Here is a 24,860-nt window from a genome sequence, read left to right as displayed (position 1 = left end):
TTAACATAAGGTTTTGCCTTAACTGTGTTATCTTCATTAACCTTCTCAACTACCGATTCTGTTTCCTTATCTTGCTCAGACTGTGGTTCTTGTGGAGCAGGAATAGCTTCATCAGAAATTACAGGCATTTCAGGTGGTTTAAGTGTAATACCACTTCTTGTGGTAATGGCTTTAGCTGTTTCATTCCGGGGGTTAGCATTTGTATCACTAGATAGACTTCCCGATTTTCTTTCACCTATTAACCTTGCTAGGTTGCTCACTTCTTGTTCCAAATTTTGAATAGAAGCTTGTTGATTTCTAAATGCTTGAGCATTTTGTTCATTGGTTTGTTTCTGAGAAGTGAAAAACTGCGTTTGAGATTCAACTAGCTTCGACATCATATCTTCTAAATTTGGCTTTTTATCATCGGTTTGTGGTGGTTTGTTTTGAAAAATAGGTCTTTGGTGATTGTAAGTATTATTGGATACTTGTTGATTGCTTGGACCTTGTTGGTTGTTGTATGGAACATTTCGATTATAATTCTGATTTTGATTGTAGATTGGTCTTGGCGGTTGATAATTATTCTGATAATTATTTTCAGGCCTTTGGTTTATGTATGAAACATTTTCTCTTTGTTCCATTGTTTGTTCAATACTGAGACAATCTTTTGTTAAATGTAATCCTCCACACTGCTCACAACTAATTCGTATTGAGTGTATATGTAATGACCCGCACTTTTTCGATCGTTCTATACTTATAAGATTAATATTTACATAAATTAAACCTTACCAACATGATAAGCAATCCAAATTGTTGAGACTTATGTTTTTGAAATGAGTTTTACACAACGTTTGACCGTCTAGTTTGACCGATGATATCACGAACTATATAACATATGATAATTATACGTTTGTGTATATATATGTATATATACATATTTAACATAACCTAAGAATGTTTTAATATCTCATTTTGTATTAATAACAATAAGTTACAAGTATATTTTGAAACTACTAACCTAAGTTTTCAAAACGATAACCATACGTAACGTTATTTGACATAAATACTTATGACCTATAATGTTTATACATATATCGTATAAGTAATGTATTTAATCACTTTTAAGGACTTAAATACATAAAACAATATAAGTATATTCACAAAAGATAACTATATTTGAATTCTCATTCCATTTTTCACAAGATTTCTATACGTATATATAGAGTACATGTACTCGTATCATACCTAACCTCTATACGTATTTACTATTGATATATACACATCAAATCACCACCAACCAGCCCTTGTTCAATGCCTTATGTATAAGGTAACTACTTTTGCTATCTAGTATGACAATTTCACATGATTAAAAGATTTTTTCACAAAATTACAAACTTATACACCTTTTACACCACCATTTATACTCCATTCCATTTTCATTTTACTACACATTTCTTTAACCAAAAACACACTCTTAAGAAACTCCATAACCATTCAACTAGTATCCATGAAGATCTAGCCATAAAAACATCACTTAAACACCATAAGAAAAACCTTACAAAAACACTTCAAGAATCCTTTCAAGAACACAAGTTTACTTCCAATCTTTCATCCAATTCCATCACTCTTTTGGTTCTAGGTTTTTACTCCTCTTTTACAGCAATCTTGTCCAAGTAACTTGAGGTAGTAACTTTGTTCATAACCTTATTCGATTCATATATGTATAGCTATCTTATTTTGTGGTATAAAATTTTAACAACAAGAACATAGTTTGAATGTTTTCAAACTTGTTTGCAAACTAAATAGATCCTTCTAACTTAACTTTTAAAATACTTCAAGACCTGTAATATATCATAAATATATGCTAATTTAACAAGGTATAACTTGGTTTTTCAAAGAACACCTTAAAAACTGTTTTTACGACGTCGGAGTGCAACCGGGGGCGGTTTTGGGTTGGATAATTAAAAACCATCTTGAACTTTGAATTGGAGGTTTATATTCTGTAAAAATGATATTTCTTATGAATATGTTAACACATAAAAATATCATGATTTAACTCAAAGTATAAGTATTTTTAGAAAAATAATCATTTAAGGTTGTTTACATGATGGAAAATGATCAACTTCATAAGTTTCACTAAAGTTTGACCTATGACCTGTGATTTTGAATACAAACTAAGGTATTTACAGTTCATAGTCTTAAAGAGGGACTCGATCCAAGGAAGTGGCAAGTTGAATCAACGAAAACGGAGTTGTAACGAAGAAACTATGACCAAAACGAGATCGGATATCTAAGACTAGTTTAGCTACGAAAATAATTGGAGAAAATTAAATAAATCACATCTTTTTAAAATAACATGATATTTTATATATATGTACTCATAATTTAATTTTATATGGTTCAGGATCACCCGTAAACAATACGAGAAGATTAATCATAAGATCCCATGATTGTACGCAACACGTCATTTGACAACACCGGTACTTTATGTACGCAACACGTCATTTGACAACACCGGTACCATGGGTCAAGATTAATCTCGACCAATACATATACGATGGAGGTTTTATTTATTTCATTGGGGGTTTATTAAACACCTAAAAATGAACCATTAAAATTGAATTACTAACATCGGACTGCTAACTACGGACTAAGAAATTATTAAAAGTATTAAAAGTATAATAAGTATATATATGTGACGATTGTTTTAAAAAGAAAAGGTATTGATATATTATATATGGATAGGTTCGTGATATCAATCGGAGACCAAGTCAAAATTACATATCTTCAAGACGAAAGTGAGTATATAGTCCCACTTTTAAACTCTAAGTATTTTGGGATGAGAATACATGTATTTTATGTTTTACGTTATGGACACAAGTAACTGAAAAATATATTCTACGTTGAGTTGTACCACTGGCATACTTCCCTGTAGCTTGGTAACTGTTATTTACAGCGGTATTGTAAACGCGAATCCTGTTGATAGATCTATCGGGCCTGACAACCCCAACCGGACTGGACGACCAGTATTCAACGGTTGCACAGTACTTCGTTTTGTGACTACACTTGGTACGGTGTAGTAAGATTTCATAATAAAGGGAATATGCGACGTGATTAAATGTTAAGTATGGTTACCAAGTGCTCAACCACTTAGAATATTTTTATTAAAACGTTTATATATGAAATCTTGTGGTCTATATATATATATATATTGCTGCCGGCATTAAACCTATATCTCACCAACTTTATGTTGACGTTTTAAGCATGTCTATTCTCAGGTGATAATTAGAAGTTTCCGCTGCAACATGTTGAATTTAAGCAAGATCTTGAGTATGCATATTTGTGTCAAAAATAAAACTGCATATCCGAGGAATTGTAATATAAAATATGTTAGAAATCGTATTGTTATCATCACATGTAAAGTTTGTAAGTCTAAGATTATCGCTAAACGATAATCATCTTTATATTGTCTAAAGCTTGTATTAACATAAGAGTTATGGTTTGTAATGTAAACTAAATGCAGTTGTTCTTTTAAAAATGTCGCATATAGAGGTCAATACCTCGCAATGAAATCATACGTTATCTAACTCGTTCTTATGGTTAAGGACGGGTTATGACATGTGGTATCAGAGCGGTGGTCTTAGCGAACCAGGTTTGCATTAGTGTGTCTAACCGAGAAGTCGTTAGGATACATTAGTAAGTCTGGACTTTGACCGGGTCTGATTTTAAAAACCATTGCTTATCATTGTTGGTTAAAATTTATATGTAAATATTATGTAAGTACTAATGGGTTAGTTGTTATGTGATAGATGTCGGGCTCAAAACTTATTATCACATTCAGCGACTCCGAATCAGAATCTTCATATGGTGTTCCAGTCATTAACCTATCCGATGACGAAAATAATATCTTTGGGGAAGACTCACAAATTCCGGATGAACCGACTATAGAGAACCCGGAAAGTGAACCCGAGGAGGAAAGTGAACCCGAGGAGGAAAGTGAACCCGAGGAGGAAAGTGAACCCGAGGAAGAAATACAGGAAATTACAAAAGACAAGTTCGAACTAGGAAAGAAACGAAAGGCTAATGAATTAGAAAATTCAAATCCCGAGTTTAGTAAGGATGATGTGGCACCAACTCCACTAGACACTACCATCCCTATTCCCGCTATTCCTATTCGTTCTATCCCGGCATCCAGTTCTTCAGCCCCACAGCCAAAATATAGGCAGACAGCCAGGATAAGCGTTAAGCAATTCTTTGAACCTAAACGTCCTAGAAAATAGACCAAACGATGCGCTGCCGTATTAAACCATGGGATCATATAATGTTTTGTATAATATTATTAGAGTGGTTTGCTTAATGTTCAATGTAAGATAAGCATATGTAAAATAGTGAAGTGTGAAATGCAATAATTTTCCATGGTTAAGTATTATTTGGGTGGTAGTAATTGATTTTCGTACTAAGCTATTAAGTATGAACTTTAACGGGTAGATACTACCCTAGATATAATTATAAAACGCTAATAAGAAGAAAAGGCTTTTATAATAATACCTGGTTCATATTATTAATAAGCTATAATGTACTGTAAATATACACTACATCTATAATATTCCATGTGAATAATTATTTTCTTTTCATTCTTATAGAAGAATATGGCGCGATTGAACCGAATGACGGAACAAGAAATCCAGGAACTCATCAATCAGCGAGTGAACGACATAATGTTATGGGTCGAGGCTGCAAGAGGTGCTGCAGTTAACCCAAATCCTCGTGTAGGATGCACCTACAAGACTTTTCAAGCTTGCAAGCCCTCATCATTCAGTGGAACGGAAGGACCGATCGGTTTAACCCGGTGGATAGAAAAGATGGAGACTGTGTTTAAAATCAGTGGTTGTGTTGAAAAGGACATGACCAAGTATGCATCGTGCACTTTACAAGATAGTGCACTCACGTGGTGGAAAAATTATGTGAAGGCTGTAGGAGGAGATGTAGCTTATGATACTCCGTGGGAAGAATTCAAAACAATGTTAATCAACGAATATTGTCCAAGGAACGAGGTTAGGAAGTTGGAAGATGAGTTACGAAGTCTGAAGGTTATTGGTACTGAAATCACCAACTACAATCAGCGATTCATGGAATTAGTTTTGCTATGTCCTGAATTGGTTCCAACCGAAGAACGGAAGATTGAAATGTACAAAGATGGTTTGCCCAAAAATGTCAAGGCAAATGTTACAGCATCGAAACCTAAGACAATTCATGAAGCTATAACCATGGCAAATGAGCTAATGGATCAGGTCATCATGGATAAGAAAGTATCCAATACTGATGTGAAGGTATCAGGTAACAAAAGAAAGTGGAATGGAAATTATGATCGAGGTAACCAACAACAATCTTTTAAGAAACAAGAAATCACGCAAGGTGCGGGTAGTGGTTTAAGCTTTGGTTATAAAGGACAAAATCCTTTATGTAACCGATGCCACAAACATCACTCTGGCTACTGTAATGTGGTATGCAACAAATGTAATCTAAAGGGTCATCTTGCTGAAGATTGTAGGACTCTCGTTACAAATACAAATGGTACCAAGACTCCTGCCACCAATGCAAATAGAACTGCTTTGGCTACTGTTACTTGTTATGGATGTGGGAAACAGGGTCATTATAAGAGCCAGTGCCCGAATCCAGAGAAGAATATCGGACCTGCACGAGGGAGAGCATTTGTTATTAATGCTAGAGAGGCGTGTGAAGACCCGGAGCTTGTTACGAGTACGTTTACCATTAATAACTTATCCGCATCTATTATATTTGATACTGGTGCTGATAGAAGTTACGTGTGTAGAGACTTTCACGCTAAATTGAATTGTTCATCATTACCTCTAGATGCTAAGTACATGATTGAGTTAGCTAATGGTAAACTAATTAAAGCCGATAAAATTTGCCGTGATTGTAAAATAAATTTAGCCGGAGAAACATTTAAAATTGACTTAATACCCGTAGAATTAGGAAGTTTTGATGTAATAGTCGGCATGGACTGGATGTCCAAAGTAGGAGCTGAAGTTGTGTGTGCCAAGAAGGCAATTCGCATTCCTTGTAAGGATAAAATGCCGGTGATGATTTATGGAGAGAAGGGTAACTCAAAGCTAAAACTCATTAGCTGTTTGAAAGCCAAGAAGTGTTTAGAAAAGGGATGTTATGCTATTCTAGCACATGTTAATAAAGTCGAAAAGAAAGAAAAAGAGAAGTGCATCAACGACGTGCCTGTGGCAAAAGATTTTCCTTAAGTATTTCCGGAAGAGTTGCCGGGATTACCTCCATTTAGATCTGTAGAATTTCAAATAGATCTTGTACTAGGAGCTGCACCGGTTGCCCGTGCTCCATATAGACTTGCACCGTCCGAGTTAAAAGAACTTCAGAGTCAGCTAAAAGAATTACTGGATCGTGGATTCATACGACCAAGTACTTCACCGTGGGGAGCTCCAATTTTATTCGTCAAGAAGAAAGACGGATCTTTCCGAATGTGTATAGATTATCGTGAATTAAATAAGTTAACTATCAAGAATCGGTATCCACTACCGAGAATTGACGACTTATTTGATCAACTCCAAGGATCATGTGTGTACTCGAAAATTAACCTAAGATCGGGCTATCATCAATTACGTGTCAAAGAAGAAGATATACCGAAAACTGCTTTTCGGACACGCTACGGTCATTACGAATTTTTGGTCATGCCGTTTGGATTGACGAATGCGCCAGCTGTATTCATGGACCTCATGAATCGAGTTTGTAGTCCATATTTAGATAAGTTTGTTATCGTTTTCATTGATGATATTCTTATCTATTCCAAGAGTGAGCAAGAGCATAAGCAGCATTTAAGGTTGATATTAGAGTTGTTAAGAAAAGAACAGCTATATGTTAAATTTTCTAAATGTGCTTTCTAGTTGAAAGAAGTGCAATTTCTTGGCCACGTTGTTAGTAGCAAAGGAATTCAAGTTGATCCAGCAAAAATTGAAGCCATTGAAAAATGGGAGACTCCTAAGACACCAACGCAGATACGCCAATTTTTGGGTTTAGCCGGTTATTATAGAAGGTTTATTCAAGATTTTTCCCGAATAGCTAAGCCGTTGACAGCGTTAACGCAAAAAGGGAAGAAATATGAATGGACCTCTGAGCAGGAGAGTGCATTTCAATTACTGAAGAAGAAGTTAACTACGGCGCCTATTTTATCGTTACCAGAAGGGAACGATGATTTTGAAATATATTGTGACGCTTCGTGACAAGGTTTTGGTTGCGTTCTTATGCAACGGAAGAAAGTTATTGCATACGCATCCCGACAATTGAAGATTCATGAGCGAAATTATACGACGCATGATCTAGAATTGGGAGCAGTCGTGTTTGCATTGAAGATGTGGAGACACTACTTGTATGGAGTTAAATGCACTGTGTTTACTGATCATAAAAGCCTTCAACATATTTTTGATCAGAAACAGCTGAACATGAGGCAACGTAGGTGGGTCGAACTGATAAACGACTATGATTGTGAAATTCGCTATCATCCCGGAAAAGCGAACGTGGTGGCCGATGCTCTAAGCAGAAAAGAACGAGAACCAATTCGAGTACGAGCGATGAACATAAAAATTCGCATGAATCTCAACTCACAAATCAAAGAAGTTCAACGAGAAGCACTTACTAAAGAAAATATAGGAAATGAAATAATGAAGAAGTATGAGAAGCAACTCGTTATGCGGGAAGATGGAATTCGATATTTTGCAAATCGTATTTGGGTACCGAAGTTGGGTGGATTAAGGAAGTTGATATTGAACGAGGCACATAAGACAAGATACTCGATACATCCTGGAGTTGGAAAGATGTATCAAGATCTTAAGACACATTATTGGTGGCCTAACTTAAAGACAGACGTTGCAACATATGTTGGGGAGTGTTTAACTTGTTCCAAAGTCAAAGCAGAACACCAGAAGCCGTCAGGGTTACTTCAACAACCAAAAATTCCAGAATGGAAATGGGACGGTATTACCATGGATTTCATCACGAAGTTACCAAAGACTGCCTGGGGATACGACACCATTTGGGTAATTGTAGATCGTCTTACCAAATCTGCACATTTCTTGCCTATAAAGGAAACGGATAGGATGGAGAAACTATTACGATTGTATATAAAGGAAATTGTTTCAAGGCATGGAATACCTATTTCCATTATATCCGATCGTGATAGTAGATTTACATCAAAGTTCTGGCAATCACTACAGGAGGCACTAGGAACTCGTTTGGATATGAGCACCGCATATCATCCGCAAACTGACGGGCAGAGTGAAAGAACAATTCAGACTCTTGAAGACATGCTCAGGGCATGTGTGATCGATTTTGGAAACGGATGGGATAAGTATTTACCGTTAGCAGAATTCTCGTATAATAATAGTTATCATGCGAGCATTAAAGCTGCGCCATTTGAAGCACTGTATGGGAGGAAGTGTAGATCTCCTATCTGTTGGAATGAAGTAGGAGATCGACAATTAACTGGTCCCGAGATCATACACGAAACGACTGAGAAGATAGTACAAATCAAGGAGAGATTGAAAACAGCCCGTAGTCGCCAAAAGAGCTACGCCGATGTTCGAAGGAAACCATTAGAGTTTCAGATCGGTGACATGGTTATGTTAAAGGTGTCACCATGGAAAGGTGTAATACGTTTCGAAAAAAGGGGTAAACTGAACCCAAGGTATGTAGGCCCGTTCAAGATCATCGAACGCATTGGACCGGTAGCTTATCGACTCGAGTTACCGCAACAACTCGCCGGAGTACATAATACCTTTCACGTCTCAAACCTTAAGAAGTGTCTTGCAAAGGAAGATTTCACCATTCCTCTTGAAGAAATCCATGTCGACGAGAAACTACAATTCATCGAAGAACCAATCGAAATCATGGATCGTGAAGTTAAACGGCTCAAGCAGAGCAACATACCGACCGTTAAGGTTCGTTGGAATGCTCGAAGGGGTCCCGAGTTTACTTGGGAACGAGAGGATCAGATGAAACAAAAGTATCCACACTTGTTTATCGATGACGCAAAATAGGTACAATTTTAAAATTTCGGGACGAAATTTATTTAACGGGTAGGTACTGTAATGACCCGCACTTTTTCGATCGTTCTATACTTATAAGATTAATATTTACATAAATTAAACCTTACCAACATGATAAGCAATCCAAATTGTTGAGACTTATGTTTTTGAAATGAGTTTTACACAACGTTTGACCGTCTAGTTTGACCGATGATATCACGAACTATATAACATATGATAATTATACGTTTGTGTATATATATGTATATATACATATTTAACATAACCTAAGAATGTTTTAATATCTCATTTTGTATTAATAACAATAAGTTACAAGTATATTTTGAAACTACTAACCTAAGTTTTCAAAACGATAACCATACGTAACGTTATTTGACATAAATACTTATGACCTATAATGTTTATACATATATCGTATAAGTAATGTATTTAATCACTTTTAAGGACTTAAATACATAAAACAATATAAGTATATTCACAAAAGATAGCTATATTTGAATTCTCATTCCATTTTTCACAAGATTTCTATACGTATATCTAGAGTACATGTACTCGTATCATACCTAACCTCTATACGTATTTACTATTGGTATATACACATCAAATCACCACCAACCAGCCCTTGTTCAATGCCTTATGTATAAGGTAACTACTTTTGTTATCTAGTATGACAATTTCACATGATTAAAAGATTTTTTCACAAAATTACAAACTTATACACCTTTTACACCACCATTTATACTCCATTCCATTTTCATTTTACTACACATTTCTTTAACCAAAAACACACTCTTAAGAAACTCCATAACCATTCAACTAGTATCCATGAAGATCTAGCCATAAAAACATCACTTAAACACCATAAGAAAAACCTTACAAAAACACTTCAAGAATCCTTTCAAGAACACAAGTTTACTTCCAATCTTTCATCCAATTCCATCACTCTTTTGGTTCTAGGTTTTTACTCCTCTTTTACAGCAATCTTGTCCAAGTAACTTGAGGTAGTAACTTTGTTCATAACCTTATTCGATTCATATATGTATAGCTATCTTATTTTGTGGTATAAAATTTTAACAACAAGAACATAGTTTGAATGTTTTCAAACTTGTTTGCAAACTAAATAGATCCTTCTAACTTAACTTTTAAAATACTTCAAGACCTGTAATATATCATAAATATATGCTAATTTAACAAGGTATAACTTGGTTTTTCAAAGAACACCTTAAAAACTGTTTTTACGACGTCGGAGTGCAACCGGGGGCGGTTTTGGGTTGGATAATTAAAAACCATCTTGAACTTTGAATTGGAGGTTTATATTCTGGAAAAATGATATTTCTTATGAATATGTTAACACATAAAAATTTCATGATTTAACTCAAAGTATAAGTATTTTTAGAAAAATAATCATTTAAGGTTGTTTACATGATGGAAAATGATCAACTTCATAAGTTTCACTAAAGTTTGACCTATGACCTGTGATTTCGAATACAAACTAAGGTATTTACAGTTCATAGTCTTAAAGAGGAACTCTATCCAAGGAAGTGGCAAGTTGAATCAACGAAAACGGAGTTGTAACGAAGAAACTATGACCAAAACGAGATCGGATATCTAAGACTAGTTTAGCTACGAAAATAATTGGAGAAAATTAAATAAATCACATCTTTTTAAAATAACATGATATTTTATATATATGTACTCATAATTTAATTTTATATGGTTCAGGATCACCCGTAAACAATACGAGAAGATTAATCATAAGATCCCATGATTGTACGCAACACGTCATTTGACAACACCGGTACTTTATGTACGCAACACGTCATTTGACAACACCGGTACCATGGGTCAAGATTAATCTCGACCAATACATATACGATGGGGGTTTTATTTATTTCATTGGGGGTTTATTAAACACCTAAAAATGAACCATTAAAATTGAATTACTAACATCGGACTGCTAACTACGGACTAAGAAATTATTAAAAGTATTAAAAGTATAATAAGTATATATATGTGACGATTGTTTTAAAAAGAAAAGGTATTGATATATTATATATGGATAGGTTCGTGATATCAATCGGAGACCAAGTCAAAATTACATATCTTCAAGACGAAAGTGAGTATATAGTCCCACTTTTAAACTCTAAGTATTTCGGGATGAGAATACATGTATTTTATGTTTTACGTTATGGACACAAGTAACTGAAAAATATATTCTACGTTGAGTTGTACCACTGGCATACTTCCCTGTAGCTTGGTAACTGTTATTTACAGCGGTATTGTAAACGCGAATCCTGTTGATAGATCTATCGGGCCTGACAACCCCAACCGGACTGGACGACCAGTATTCAACGGTTGCACAGTACTTCGTTTTGTGACTACACTTGGTACGGTGTAGTAAGATTTCATAATAAAGGGAATATGCGACGTGATTAAATGTTAAGTATGGTTACCAAGTGCTCAACCACTTAGAATATTTTTATTAAAACGTTTATATATGAAATCTTGTGGTCTATATATATATATATATATTGCTGCCGGCATTAAACCTATATCTCACCAACTTTATGTTGACATTTTAAGCATGTCTATTCTCAGGTGATAATTAGAAGTTTCCGCTGCAACATGTTGAATTTAAGCAAGATCTTGAGTATGCATATTTGTGTCAAAAATAAAACTGCATATCCGAGGAATTGTAATATAAAATATGTTAGAAATCGTATTGTTATCATCACATGTAAAGTTTGTAAGTCTAAGATTATCGCTAAACGATAATCATCTTTATATTGTCTAAAGCTTGTATTAACATAAGAGTTATGGTTTGTAATGTAAACTAAATGCAGTTGTTCTTTTAAAAATGTCGCATATAGAGGTCAATACCTCGCAATGAAATCATACGTTATCTAACTCGTTCTTATGGTTAAGGACGGGTTATGACAGTATATCCTTAGTCATCTTTTCCATTCGTCTCTCGACAGCATCTATCTTTGCAAAAATGGAATCTAAGTCATGGCTAGAATCGGCTCTAGCTGCTTTAGATGATCTAACGATATCTTTTTCTTGATGCCACTCATGTGAGTGGGAAACAGTGTTATCAATAATTTTGTAAGCGTCAGTTGTGGTTTTCTTCATAATGGAACCACCAGCTGCTATATCGATATCTTTTCGTGTAGTGATGTCCCATCCTTGGTAGAATATTTGTACTATTTGACAAGTGTCTAAACCATGTTGCGGACATCCTCTTAATAACTGATGTGGTAGCGGAGTGTATATAATACTATTAAATTTTAGCAGAAAATACTATTAAATACGATACAATTTTACACAAGATATTTATTTATTTAGAGAATGGATATACTTAAACCTTGCTACAACACTTATAGGCAGTGTACCTAATCGTACAGTAGTGTAGTTTTTAGTAAGTCCGGTTCGTTCCACATGGAAAATCTTTAAACAAAGCTTAACGCTATATTAGTTTACTTTTGTAAAAATACAAATATATATATAAGTAATACTATTATTATAAGGGGGGTTTTTACCGTTTAATGACCGGTTTATCGATTTTAAAACTTTAGTCGCAGTTAAAACCAAATGTAAAATAATAAATACAAGACTTAATTTAAAGCGAAAAGTAAATAACAATAATGAAATTGCGATTAATAAAAATGCGATAAAATAAACTTGCGATAATTAAAAAGTACGATAATTAAAAGTGCAATTAAATACAATAACAATAAAAATGCGATAATTAGAAGTGCAATTAAATATAAAATAAAAGAAATTAAATATGAAATAAAAGAATTATGCTTATTTAAACTTCCGTAATCATGATGTTTGACGTGTTGATTTTAGTTTTATGCGCATGGGTTAATTGTCCTTTGTCCTGGATTATTTAATATGTCCGTCTGGTTTTTGTCCATAACAGTCCATCAGTCATAAATATAAAGTGCGAGTATCCTCGTCAAATTATCCTTATACCCGAAGTTAAATATTCCAACTAATTGGGGACTTAAACTGTAACAAGATTTTAATAATTTGTTTAATAATTACACCAGGATGTCGACTGAGTGTAACCCAAGGTTTTAATATTTTGTTATCAATTATGCCAAGTGTCCTTTTACATAATTTCACCCCTGTTTTAATTATTCTAGTGGCTATTAATCCATTCCCGTGTCCGGTTAAATGAACGATTATTCATACATATAAATACCCCGCTCATCGTGTCCGATCGAGTATATATGGTAATTTATAGGGATGCCCAATTGTAAATATTTATATTAACATTAACAAACTATCATTTAGTTAAACAAATATAAAGCTCATTAATAGCCCATAGTCTAATTTCCACAAGTGTCGTTCTTTTGTCCAAACCCCAATTATGGTACAAAGCCCAATTACCCAATTTTAGTAATTAGCCCAACATCATGATTACTTCGGATTAAATAAGCATAATAATAACTTAGCTACGAGACATTAAATTAAAAAGGTTGAACATAACTTACAATGATTAAAAATAGCGTAGCGTTACACGGACAGAATTTCGACTTACACCCTTACAACATTCGCTAACTTACCCTTATTATTAGGATTAAAATTAAAATTAAAATTAAAATATAAATATAAATATTTACGTATAGATATAGAGAGGATGGATATATATGTTGTGAAAAATGATCAGAATTCGGTTGGCTTTATAGGGAATTGAGTTCAGGGATACTCCGCGACTCGCGGCAATTTTTGCCTTCAAACTCCGCGAGTCGCGGTGTTTGAAAATACAGCTCACCAACTTTGGAGTCTTTCTTGCCGACGGATTTTTATTATTTATATAATATATAAATAATTATAAGAATTATTTAAATATTATATTATATTTATGTGCATAGTTGACTTGTAATTTTTAGTCCGTTGCGTTGAGAGTTGACTCTGGTCCCGATTCCGGATTTTCGAACGTCCTTGCGTACAATTTAATATCTTGTACTTTGCATTTTGAATCTTGTACTCTTGTAATTTCGAGACATTTCTTATCAATAATTGGAACATCTTTGATTGTCTTTTGTACTTTTGAGCTTTTTGGTCGTTTGCGTCTTCAATTCGTCGAATCTGTCTTTTGTCTTCACCTTTTATTATTTAAACGAATATCACTTTTAAATAGAACAATTGCAACTAAAAGCTTGTCTTTCTTGAGGAATAATGCTATGAAATATATGTTCGTTTTTAGCATTATCAAATATTCTCACACTTGAGCGTTGCTTGTCCTCAAGCAATATCGTCTTGAAATACTAGAATCACTTCTTTATTCTTCACACTTTGTACATCAGTAATTTCTATACGGCGGTATAAACAATGGTAGTAACGATATGGTTTACAGTCCCACATGACTATAAAAATTTAGATCCATTAAGGAAATTGGATCTTTATGAAAACATTTGATCTTTTGAAAATTAAATCTAGTTTTTATCCTAGATAAGTTTTCCGGAATAACCCTTTACCGGTGTTTGCAAATTATTTTTGTGGGTTTGGTGGGTTTCAGATTTGAAAATTTTAGCTCAAAACTTGCGGTTTTGTGTCACCCACTTGCTAACCTTGTATTTGGAAAGCAACACGTCCAGTTTACTTGTCCCGTATATTACCTTTCGGTAAACTACCGTCCGGTTGTAAAGGAAAGCGTTGACCAATCAACTGTTAAGGCAATGTCCCCTGACATGCTTTTAATTATGGTCTATAACGTGTCGGACGCAATTACTATCCTTGGTAGGAGCAATAGTAAAGCTCACCCTTATGATTTTTCGGTCTGGCACAAGGTCCTGTCTTTGACCACTATGCAACCACCGTTCTTACGGTTGACACCCGATTTAGTTCAGGTGACCTAATGAATTCCAGGTGAATTTCTAGGATTTTACGTTCAATGGTAATGAACGCATTGAAAATAGGGTTTTCAGAAAACAAATCGGTTTTATTTTTGATCAAAATATTTTCTCGTTCAAGCTCGAGTTTAGATATCATTGAATTTCATGAGTTTGAATTCTCAATCTTTAAGGTCAATCTCTAGGATTGAGTAATATCAGGCTTTAAAAGCTGATTTTTAATCTTTAAGGAGATTATCCTTTCTGGGGATCTGATTCATTAGTCTTATCAAGCTAATTTGCATGGTGCCCCCCCATTGTACGAGATAAATCCTTCTCATGGTTAGGATAAATCTGACCACTTGGCGACCCTGTTTAATGCTGAGGTCCGTGGATTTCCTGCTGATTTTTGTGATGACTTTTCTAGATTTTTCGTCAACTTACAGCTGGTCTGGATGACAACTTCTTGACCTAAATCAAGAAGCGCGTGTCTTTTTCGGAAGACTTTACTTCCTTTTAATGATGGAATTGATTCATCGTGTAGATCCATCTTTCTTACAGTAAATCAGGTAAAACTTTTTAGTTTAGTCCAAAGCAAAAGTATTTTCAGTTATTTGTACAAAAATATGTGATATATGTTTTGAATAACTTGAAGAATTTTCCCACACTTGGCTTTTATTTTCCTTTTTATTGTCTTCTATTCCATTTTAAATGAATTTTAACATTTTGGTTTGTTTCTCAATTTATGTCCTTTCCGAGGTTACAATAATTTCGGTGTTAAAACCTAGTTTTATCGTTCATAAATATGTATAAACATGATTTTGAGTTCATTTAATTGAAAATTTTGAAAATTTTTACTAGAATTGGGTAGTCAGTATATAAGACTAGGGCTGTTCTTTATTATCAGAGAGCACTAGATTCTAATACAACTACTGCTTTACTAGTATTTTTAATGGTAACCCAGTGTTTAAAAAATTTTAAAATCTGAAAGAATTTAACCTCATCCCACACTTAAGATCTTGCAATGCCCTCATTTGCAAGAAATCAGTAACAATTTAAATTATTGAGGGTGATTTGTGTGAAAATGATTAAATTTTACCAAAGTTTCCAAATATATTGGCGTTTGTTTGCTGAATGATAAATGGTGCACATCATTTGTTCATTCCGTCTTGTTGTTATTTCACATATATTTTGCATCTTGTCGTCAAAATTAGTTGCTTTTGCTGAACTTAATGCCAGGCTTTGAAAATGCGTTGTTTTACCCTGTTGTGTACATAAGATAAACTGCAAACATATATACATATTTTTGAAGTTTGGTATATTACCCCACATTCAAAAATTATTAAAATCTATGAATAAAAGTTAGAAAATTATAAAAACTATTACAATATTAACATAAGTATTAAACGTATCAATATTACAAATTACAAAATAAATAAAATTAAGTAGACTAGGGATGATACTGATACCAATAGGGGTTCCATGCATAACCATAGGTGCTATAGAATGCTTCGGCTGGGTTATACGTAGGATACGGTGGTTGAATCTCTATAGACCAGGGAGGGAATATGGGCTTTGGAGTAGGAATATAGTTTCTATCTATATGTTGGCAATAAGTATGATTTGGTTTTGATGAACTTGCCAATCTTCAAATGCTCTTTGTCTAGCATTTTCGTACTCCTGTGCAGCTATAAACCTTTGCATTTCTTGCATTTCATTTCCCCCTCCTACATTACCTTGCTGTTGGTTTCTCTCAACTTGTGGATGTCTACCATGGTATTGTACTGCGGCGTTATTTCGCCTCTTCAAAACTTTCGCACCATGGTATACATTTAAACCTATAGTATCGTAGGGTTCTGGTTCTTTGACTAATAATTCCCCCCGACTTATATCCACACCGAGATATTCAGCAATCAAAGTTATAAATATACCACCTCCTATTATGCTATACGGTCTCATCCCCCTAACCATAGCTGATAAATAATAACCCACACAATAAGGTATACTTACAGCGCTTTGTGGGTCTCGAATACACATATGGTAAAACAAATCCTGTTCATTTACCTTTTCCTTGTTCTTACCTCTTTGTGTAATCGAATTAGCTAAAAACCTATGAATTACTCTTAATTCAGCTCTATCTATATCCAAATAAGAGTAATTTCCCCCTTTGAATCGGTGATGGCTTGTCATTTGACTCCATACACCATGTGTATCAAAATTTTCATCTATCTTTCTACCATTTAGTATCAACCCTCTACAATCGGCAGATGCTAACTCCTCAGGCGTATATATACGTAAAGCCTGAGCCATGTCTAGTAAAGACATGTGGCGCATCGAACCTCCTAACAAAAATCTAATAAAAGATCGATCGATTAAACTAGCTACCCGATCATTTAATTCTATACTACACAACAATTCTTCACACCATACTTTATATACAGGTCTACGCATGGTGAATAAACGTACCCAGTCGTTAAAAGTAGAATTACCATACCTCTGTGCAAGTAATTCCCTAATTGGCCCGGCTAATTCTACAGCTTCTAATGGTCCCCATTCTATGACCCTAGGTACCTCAACAACTTTAGAATGAAGAGTATGCAAACCCCTTTGGTATTTTGGATAATCTATCCAAAGTCTGTCAAATCTCAGGTTCGGGTGCAAATCTTCCAAGTGCATATCAGAAAATGTCATGACTGGATGAGGTATATCTTGCTTGTAGTAGTTATCCACCTCCTGTTGTTCTGCATTCTCAGCAGGAGCATTGCGAGCTTGGGATGAAGATTCACCCCTTTCAGTCTGCAAAACACATCAAACACAATTTTTGTGCATCCAAATATGCATTAGTGTCAGTAAAATCATCAATCAAAATAATTACAATGACATGATCAATTTATATCAAACTTAAGCTCATTTTCATATTTTCATCAAATCTACACTTTTTCAAATAAGCATATACGAAAATGTTCGCCAAGTTCATAAGCATTTAACTCAAATAACATGTCAAAATAATCATTACTAGCAATTAAACACGTTTCAAATGGCATTATCTTTCAAAAATCAAGTTCATGAATTTTTAGACTTGAAAAAGTCCACTTTAATTCTCAAAATCATGTTTAGGCTCAAAGTTTGGATCATTTAACTACCTAAACATGTTACACTACTTAATTTAGCAACAATTCATGACAAAAATCGGCCATAACCTGTTTATATCAAAAAGTCCCAAATTTGCTCAAGAACACAAACCCTAGATTACTCAAAATTTGAAGTTTAAGGCTTCTAATCATGTTAAATAGCATCAATCTAGGTTATACAAGCATAATACATAAGCAATTTAAGCATAATTACACTAAAAAGCATCAAAATCAAATTGGGGAAAAAATTGCTCAAGAACACTAATTTTAGGATTAAATGGTGTTTAGGTGTAGAAATTTACCATTTTTCTTGAGTAATTCCTTGATAGCATCCTTCTCAACATGATTTTAGTAAAAGATTTGATGATTAACGGTTAAAAATTGTGATTTTGGGGGTGTTTTTGCGGGGTTTTTGCGCAGTATTTTCGCATTGTTTTGTGTTGTGGGTTGGGGACTGATCAGTTCTGCGTTTTTATTTTTTTCTGATTTTTGGTCCTCCCGCGAGTCGCGGGGTTTAAACCTTCAAACTCCGCGAGTCGCGGAGTTTGTTATTATTATTATTTTTTTTTATCTTATACTAATTAAAATAATTAAGTAATTAATTTTAAAATTTTGTTTCCCTTGTTATTTAGGACGAGGTCGTTTCGGATCGATGTCCTAGTCCGTCCTTCGACAAAATTTTAAAATTTGTCTTTTTGTAGCGATTGTTTTAAAAGCTAAGATTTTTGGGTTTTTTAATGTTTTTGGCATACTTTAATTCGATAAGATTAAAAATAATGATAATAAAAGTTCTCGTCCCTCCCTCGGGTAAAGCAATTTCGGTTTAAAGACCTAGTCTTCAACTTACGACGAATTTTAAAAATCATATTTTTAACTTAATGAGATAAAGTAAATTTTTGTTTTTAAATTCACACAACTTAAATATAAAATTCAAAATTAATATTAAAAATTCACACCAAACTTAAATTTTGAAATGCATAAAATTAAAAATTCATATTTTAAAAATTAAAAATTCACACCAAACTTAATTTAAAAATTCATATTATAAATTCACACCAAACTTATATTAATTTTTCAAATATTTACAATTTTAAATATATTGTTTTTACAAAGTTTACAATATTAATTTAAGATTTATATATTAATTTTAAAAACATGGTAAAAATAAAATTAAAAATCTTTTTGGCTTTTTATCCCACTTTAATCAATCAAATATTAAAAAAAAAAATATGCGCCCCTCTTTTCGGTAAAGTAATTTCGGTTCCAAGACCTAATTTAACTCATGACGAATTTTTGAAATATTTTGGGTTGAATGATATTAATAATTTCGGTCGCCAAACCTAATTTTATTCAATACCAATTTAATACTTTATAGCGAACAAATTAGCGTTTATTATCAAAAGGTTAAAAATAAAAAAAATAAAATAAAAACTGTACAAACATACCTGTGAAATAGATTTCTTAGTTATATGATCTATCCCATTCATAAGATAGTCGGTTTAATTGGTTTTCCATAGCTACATAGGCGTAACCTCGAGCATTCAGTGTCTTTTCTTCTAAACATATGAACGGTCCGTCTCTGCATAAAGTAACAAATTCGGTATTTGAATAGGTTTGATTATTTGAATATTTACCTCCATGTGACCATTTTCCGCATTTGTGACATCTTTCTAGGTGTCGTGCTCTTCTTTTCACTACGGATTTTGATTTTCCTTTACCAAATTGTAACTTATTATCTTCGCATCTGGATTCTTTTCTAACTCCGTCCAATCTTTCTCTTATTACTGATACTATTTCACTCGGTAGTGTGTCATTATTACGTTTAGTGATCAAAGCGTGTAGCATTAGACCATGGTTTAGTTCACAGGCAGTCTTCATTTTGTAAAAACCTAAAAAAAAAAAAAAAATTCAGAATGGGGGGAGAAGACTAGTTCTTTAGGGTCTGCTAGGGAAAGACCATTCGGGTTCCATTTTCGAGAACTACACGAAAACAGACAATCTGACTCTAACAGAAATACATAAACCCCCTATACTTAGTTAGCTGTGGTATCAAAATTGTGATTAACTTCGTTGTCAACTTCCATCGGACTATCTATGTAGTGTTTAACTCTGTGACCATTAACTTTAAATTCAATCCCATTTGAATTTATTAATTCTATCGTTCCGTATGGGAAAACTCTTTTGACTATGAATGGTCCAGACCATCTTGATTTCAATTTTCCAGGAAATAGCTTGAATCGTGAATTGAAAAGAAGAACTCTGTCTCCTTTTTTAAATTCTTTTGAACTTCTGATTCTTTTATCATTCCATTTCTTCGTTCTTTCTTTATAGATTAACGAATTTTCGTATGCTTCATGTCTTAATTCTTCTAATTCGTTTAGTTGACTTAATCGTAGACGTCCGGCTTCATGTAAATCAAGATTACATGTCTTCAAAGCCCAAAATGCTTTGTGTTCAATTTCTACTGGAAGATGACATGCTTTTCCATAAACAAGTCTAAAAGGTGTGGTTCCAATTGGAGTTTTGTAGGCTGTTCTAAAAGCCCAGAGTGCATCCTCCAATTTAATGGACCATTCCTTCGGATTTGATCCTACGGTTTTCTCTAGAATACATTTTAAAGCTCGGTTTGTATTTTCAACTTGTCCACTTGTTTGTGGATGATATGCGGTGGAGATTTTATGAGTTACTCCATATCTTTTAAGAACTTTCTCAAGTTGATTATTACAGAAATGAGTACCCCGATCACTTATTAAAGCTTTCGGTGTTCCAAACCTTGCAAAAAGACATTTTAAAAAGTTGACTACAACTCGTGCATCGTTAGTTGGGAGAGCTTGTGCTTCCGCCCATTTAGATATATAATCAATGGCTACGAGTATATATAGATTATTATGAGATTTTGGAAATGGACCCATAAAGTCAATACCCCAAATGTCAAATACTTCACATACTTGGATGACATTTTGTGGCATTTCATCACGTTGACTTATTTTTCCGGCCCTTTGACAAGCATCACAGGATTTGCAAAGAAGGTGTGCGTCTTTGTAAATTGTAGGCCAATAGAATCCAGCATCATAAACTTTTCTTGCTGTTAGTTGAGGCCCATAATGCCCTCCTGTTGGTCCTGTGTGACAATGGTTTAATATTTTACTGGCTTCATCTCCGAATACACATCGGCGTATTATTCCATCGGGACAACTTTTAAACAAATGTGGATCTTCCCAAACTAAGTAGTTTGCATAGTCTGCAAACCATGAAATTTCTTTATAATCTATCTTCAATAGATATTCATCAGGAAAGTTGTCTTGTATGGCCGATTCATTTAGAACTTCTAATTCGGGATTTTCAAGACGAGAAAGATGATCAGCGGTGAGATTTTCTGCTCCTCTTTTATCTCGGATTTTAATATCAAACTCTTGTAAGAGTAAGATCCAACGGATTAATCTTGGTTTAGCATCTTGTTTTGAAAATAGGTATCTAAGAGCAGAATGGTCGGTATAGACCACCGTTTTTGCTAGAACGAGATATGATCGAAATTTGTCAAAAGAAAAGACAATAGCAAGGAGTTCTTTTTCAGTAGTTGTATAGTTCATTTATGCTCCTTGTAACGTCTTACTAGCATAATATATAGGTTGAAATCGTTTTTCAATCCTTTGTCCTAAAACGGCTCCCATTGCAAAATCACTTGTATCGCACATTAGTTCAAATGGTAGATTCCAATTTGGTGTTATCATGATCGGCGCATTAGTGAGTTTCTCTTTAAGAATATTAAAAGATTTGATACACTCATCTGAAAAGATGAATGGAGCATCTTTTTCTAGGAGTTTATTCATAGGAGTGGCAATTTTAGAAAAATCTTTTATGAAACGTCGGTAAAAACCGGCATGCCCTAGAAAACTCCTAACTCCTCTAACATTGGTGGGATGTGGAAGTTTAGCAATTACATCTACTTTAGCTCTATCCACTTCAATTCCTTCTTTTGAAATTTTATGTCCAAGAACGATGCCTTCTTTAACCATGAAATGGCATTTCTCCCAATTAAGTACTAGATTTGATTGTTCGCATCTAATAAGCATTCGTTCCAGATTAGCTAGACATGATTCAAATGTATCACCGAAGACTAAAAACTCATCCATGAAAACTTCCATGCATTCTTCTATCATGTCATTAAAAATCGCCATCATACACCTTTGAAAGTTGCAGGGGCGTTGCAAAGTCCAAATGGCATGCGTTTGTAAGCAAAAGTACCATAAGGGTACGTGAATGTGGTTTTCTCTTGATCTTCGGGTGCTATTGGAATTTGAAAATATCCGAAAAAACCATCAAGAAAACAATAGTAACTGTTTCCGGCTAATCTTTCCAACATTTGATCTATGAAAGGTAAGGGAAAGTGATCTTTTCTGGTGGCGTCATTTAATTTTCTATAATCAATACATACACGCCATCCTGTTACGGTCCTAGTAGGAATAAGCTCATTTTTCTCATTTGTAATGACAGTCATGCCACCCTTCTTAGGCACGCATTAAACTGGGCTTACCCATGGACTATCAGAGATTGGATAAATTAGACCTGCATCTAGCAGTTTAATAATCTATTTCTTAACTACATCTTGCATATTAGGATTTAGTCTTCGTTGGCGTTGCACATACGTTTTATGACCTTCTTCCATAAGGATTTTATGTATGCAATGTAGTGACCCGAACTTTTCCATGTTTATATATATTAATTGAGATTGATATTTACATGATTAAATGTTTCCAATATGTTAAGCAATTAAACTTGTTAAGACTTGATTAATTGAAATAGGTTTCATATAGACAATTGACCACCCAAGTTGACCGGTGATTCACGAACGTTAAAACTTGTAAAAAAAAAACTATATGATGACATATATATGGTTATATATATAGTTAACATGATATTATGATAAGTAAACATATCATTAATTATATTAACAATGAACTACATATGTAAAAACAAGACTACTAACTTAATGATTTTGAAACGAGACATATATGTAACGTTTATCGTTGTAACGACATTTAATGTATATATATCATATTAAGAGATATTCGTACATCATAATATCATGATAATATAATAATTTAAAATCTCTTTTGATATTATAAACATTGGGTTAACAACATTTAACAAGATCGTTAACCTAAAGGTTTCAAAACAACACTTACATGTAACGACTAACGATGACTTAACGACTCAGTTAAAATGTATATACATGTAGTGTTTTAATATGTATTTATACACTTTTGAAAGACTTCAATACACTTATCAAAATACTTCTACTTAACAAAAATGCTTACAATTACATTCTCGTTCAGTTTCATCAACAATTCTACTCGTATGCACCCGTATTCGTACTCGTACAATACACAGCTTTTAGATGTATGTACTATTGGTATATACACTCCAATGATCAGCTCTTAGCAGCCCATGTGAGTCACCTAACACATGTGGGAACCATCATTTGGCAACTAGCATGAAATATCTCATAAGATTACAAAAATATGAGTAATCATTCATGACTTATTTACATGAAAACAAAATTACATATCTTTTATATCTAATCCATACACCAACGACCAAAAACACCTACAAACACTTTCATTCTTCAATTTTCTTCATCTAATTGAACTCTCTCAAGTTCTATCTTCAAGTTCTAAGTGTTCTTCATAAATTCCAAAAGTTCTAGTTTCATAAAATCAAGAATACTTTCAAGTTTGCTAGCTCACTTCCAATCTTGTAAGGTGATCATCCAACCTCAAGAAATCTTTGTTTCTTACAGTAGGTTATCATTCTAATACAAGGTAATAATCATATTCAAACTTTGGTTCAATTTCTATAACTATAACAATCTTATTTCAAGTGATGATCTTACTTGAACTTGTTTTCGTGTCATGATTTTGCTTCAAGAACTTTGAGCCATCCAAGGATCCATTGAAGCTAGATCCATTTTTCTCTTTTCCAGTAGGTTCATCCAAGGAACTTAAGGTATTAATGATGTTCATAACATCATTCGATTCATACATATAAAGCTATCTTATTCGAAGGTTTAAACTTGTAATCACTAGAACATAGTTTAGTTAATTCTAAACTTGTTCGCAAACAAAAGTTAATCCTTCTAACTTGACTTTTAAAATCAACTAAACACATGTTCTATATCTATATGATATGCTAACTTAATGATTTAAAACCTGGAAACACGAAAAACACCGTAAAACCGGATTTACGCCGTCGTAGTAACACCGCGGGCTGTTTTGGGTTAGTTAATTAAAAACTATGATAAACTTTGATTTAAAAGTTGTTATTCTGAGAAAATGATTTTTATTATGAACATGAAACTATATCCAAAAATTATGGTTAAACTCAAAGTGGAAGTATGTTTTCTAAAATGGTCATCTAGACGTCGTTCTTTCGACTGAAATGACTACCTTTACAAAAACGACTTGTAACTTATTTTTCCAACTAGAAACCTATACTTTTTTTGTTTAGATTCATAAAATAGAGTTTAATATGAAACCATAGCAATTTGATTCACTCAAAACGGATTTAAAATGAAGAAGTTATGGGTAAAACAAGATTGGATAATTTTTCTCATTTTAGCTACGTGAAAATTGGTAACAAATCTATTCCAACCATAACTTAATCAACTTGTATTATATATTATGTAATCTTGAGATACCATAGACACGTATACAATGTTTCGACCTATCATGTCGACACATCTATATATATTTCGGAACAACCATAGACACTCTATATGTGAATGTTGGAGTTAGCTATACAGGGTTGAGGTTGATTCC

The sequence above is a fragment of the Rutidosis leptorrhynchoides genome, chromosome 8 (genome assembly GCF_046630445.1).
Source record: "Rutidosis leptorrhynchoides isolate AG116_Rl617_1_P2 chromosome 8, CSIRO_AGI_Rlap_v1, whole genome shotgun sequence".
Lineage (NCBI taxonomy): Eukaryota > Viridiplantae > Streptophyta > Magnoliopsida > Asterales > Asteraceae > Rutidosis > Rutidosis leptorrhynchoides.
This window is presented reverse-complemented; position numbering follows the sequence as displayed.